Consider the following 3,632-nt stretch of genomic DNA (forward strand, 5'->3'; position numbering starts at 1 on the left):
CTGTGCATAGAGAAATGGAGCGGGCGTCAAATAATGGTGTAGGCAGTAAAACAGGTGCCGATCGATCGGTCGGCAATAGCTCGCCTCAGGAATCGGGAATGACAGAACACAATATTGCAAATACTGTAGACTCAGGTTTTGGGTTCTCACCGTTTTTTCAAATGAGTCAAGAAACATTTTCTGCTTGTCAAAATGTGAATGTTGCCGGTGCAACTTCACTGCCTAAAAGCTCTGAGGAACATTTTTCAGACACCAGTGCATTGTTATTACAACTAATGCAACAAATGGGACAAAAGCTTCAAAAGTTAGACACAATGGAACAAAATCAGAGACAAACACAGCAACAGTTAGACACGATGGAACAAAATCAGAGACAAACACAGCAACAGCTTCAAAAGTTAGACTCATTGGAACAAACTCTTGAACAAACACATGAAGATTTAACTACTGAGTTACACAACATTGAATCGAAATGTCAAAAAGTCTGTAATGACGTAAAAACACAAATTTGTGAGCATTTTCAACCTATTTTTTCGCTGCATGAAAATGCATTACAGAATCACGAAGCAGCCATAAAAGAACTGCAAACTATTGTTCATGAAAATCATGAGACCTTGCAAGCTAAAATTGACTCAGTTGCATCTACCGATTCGGTTACGCAACTTGCAAAAACTCAAGAAAACTTAAAGGACACAGTAGATATTCTGAAAATTGGTTCAGAAAGACACATGGAGGAAATTAGTTCACTATCAGAGAAAATAGTGGAACTTTCGGATCAGCTAAATAATTTATCTACGAAGGTAGATGATAATCTGAATGACACAAAACCGGTAGTCTTTAATGACACAGAAGAGTGCGAATAAATTAGGAAATTCAAACAAAATCAGAATCAAATTAATACACAACACCAAAGAGAAATCCGGGAAGTACAAGATCAGCTGACACAGGTAATACAAGAATTACGTATTTCAGAGGACACTCGCGCTCCAACACGGGAAGAGGGACTTAGAAATACGGAACAGCCACAAAATAATAACACAGGGCATTTCGGAAATTATGAAAGAAATTGGCAAGGTGCACCGAATTTTTAATGGAACCGCCGAAACGACGCAACAATGACCGACATGCGACTCGCAGACACGATGATTTTGACTATAAGCTGTTCATTACTACACGCAAATTTAAAACATTTAAGAATTCTGACAATGACATTCATCCACAAGCATGGCTCCATCACTTCTCTCATTGTTTTCCTCCCAACTGGTCATTGGAGCACAGGTTAGAATTTATGTGTGGCTACTTGGAGAATGAACCAGCTGTAAGAATGCGATCGGTCATTCACGATTGTCACAGTGAAGGAGATTTTTATCATGCCGTCCTCTCAGCATATTGGTCTCAAGCTACACAAGACCGAGTAAAACATAGCATCATAATGATGAAACATTTCGAACAATCTGAATTTTCCAGTCTTGTGAAATATTTTGAAGACATGTTGCACAAGAATCAGTACCTGTCAAACCCATACAGCCCCTCAGAACTCATCCGCATTTGCTTAATGAAATTGCCTGAACATTTAAGCAATATTATTTTGGCAGGACGTTGCAAAGACGACATTGAAGCTTTTCAGGGACTCCTACAAGAATTAGAAATTGACACAGACAGTCGCCAGATGCGAAAACAGGAAAACAATCACTACAGGTCACATACGTCACAATTCCGTGACGACAGAAACAATAACTGGACACGACAAGGCTATTCTTACAACGCAAATCGTGACCAAAACAGACACCACCCATATGACAACCACTGGCAGAGTAATAATAGTTACAGAGAAAGATCGCATTTCCGTAGTAATGAATATGACAGAGATTACCTTAGAAACAGACAATATGGGAACCAAACAATTATTATCAAGGGAGACAGAATAACTTCAGACGCAACAGTTCAGCACGCAGGTACGATTCAGGAAAAAATTCTCCACCACATGACCGACAAGAAAGAAATTGTGAAATCTACCGACATGACGACAGACGAGATAATCATAACGACAGACCTGAATTTCATCAGAACTGGCGGGATTCAAACAGAGCAGGGTACTTTCGACAACGTGAATTTGTAGAAGCTAGGTCTCCTAATCCCAATAACGACGCGCGCCAACAAAGGAACAGATAATGACTCGCACCGCAGGCAGCCGCGTGCGCCGGCTGGCTCAGAGAAAAATAACATTGATGCTAACCTTGAGAAAAATTTTAGCATTCCTCACCGACGTATACTGCATGATAATTCCGTTCAAGTTGAACCTCTGTGTACTAGGAAGAGTAAAGGTTTATACCACATTTCACATGTAAAACCGTTTATTGAAAGATAATCTACTTTTTAACTTTTGTCTTTGTCATAAAACTTTTCACTTCACATTTCCAGTATGCTTTGTCAGACGTAAGAAATTGTTAACATGCAACAATATTTGAAGTTAAATATCCAGTCAAGAACCAAGAGAACTTATTGAAACACAAATTACGAGTGCATTGTTATAGTGAACAGACGTCACAGTGTTATTGTGTGTGTACATTCTTGCTTGTTAGTTGCATGAGTACGTAACGATTATAAGGCTTACATGCTTAGAACATATACTGGTACTGCTAATGAGATTTTAATGCAACATTTTGGTTTTCTTGAAAATACATTCTGGATTTAAAGTACTTTCTGTGAGATACCAGATGACACAGTGGTTAGTTTATGTGACAGCTACACGATTCTATCACGACGCTACTAATGAATGACAATTTACAATGTTGCTTTTGCGGTGTATCTGTTTTATATCTGCACAGTTTTTCTGAATTATTCTGGAAAGTAAAACATGTTTTAGTAGTAACTTTTGTGGTATAGCTATGAGACAGCCTTTTCCATAGCACAACAATACGTTACAGCACAGTACTTTCTTCATCACGGCAATAAGCGTAATAACTAAGATATCTATACGCAAAGCATTTCACTTTTGTTTATCATGAGGTAAGTACATTGGCTTCCACAGAACTTAGCTTTCGAAGGACAATAACTACCACACTTCCACAGAGATTATCTTACAGCAAGACGCACATTTAGCGCTACAGGACACGTATTTGAGTGATTAATTTTGTACTTAAATCATTTATTTTTAAAGATATTTGAAGTACAATGATACAAAGGTTTTCCATGATACATTTCATTCCATTGCTGTAATCTGTAACACCTGAGGGTATAATTACATTAATCCTCAGGGGGGTACACGCCTACTTTGTGTACCATGTGTTTGGCAAGCACAAGGAGCCCTAGCTAATATGGTATTTGCTTATACAACTTTACACATCGGTACCATATTTCTCTAACACACAAATTACACAGCTATCTGATCATTTAACTGAGAGATAAACATGTTTTTTACTACATCAGTGACACATGTTTACGCAATTACACAGTTGGGTAACTTCACACTTACGAAATTGTATTTTGTCTGTACTTTGTGAACTGTTCATATTTTTTCGGACCCATTGTGATATTATGAGAGCTTTGAATGATATATTTGGTATGGGATCACGATTTTTAAAGTACGTTTGAGACAGATGACACTTTTGACATGAGCAGATAATTTTTTT

This window comes from Schistocerca americana, chromosome 2 (assembly GCF_021461395.2).
Source record: "Schistocerca americana isolate TAMUIC-IGC-003095 chromosome 2, iqSchAmer2.1, whole genome shotgun sequence".
NCBI lineage: Eukaryota > Metazoa > Arthropoda > Insecta > Orthoptera > Acrididae > Schistocerca > Schistocerca americana.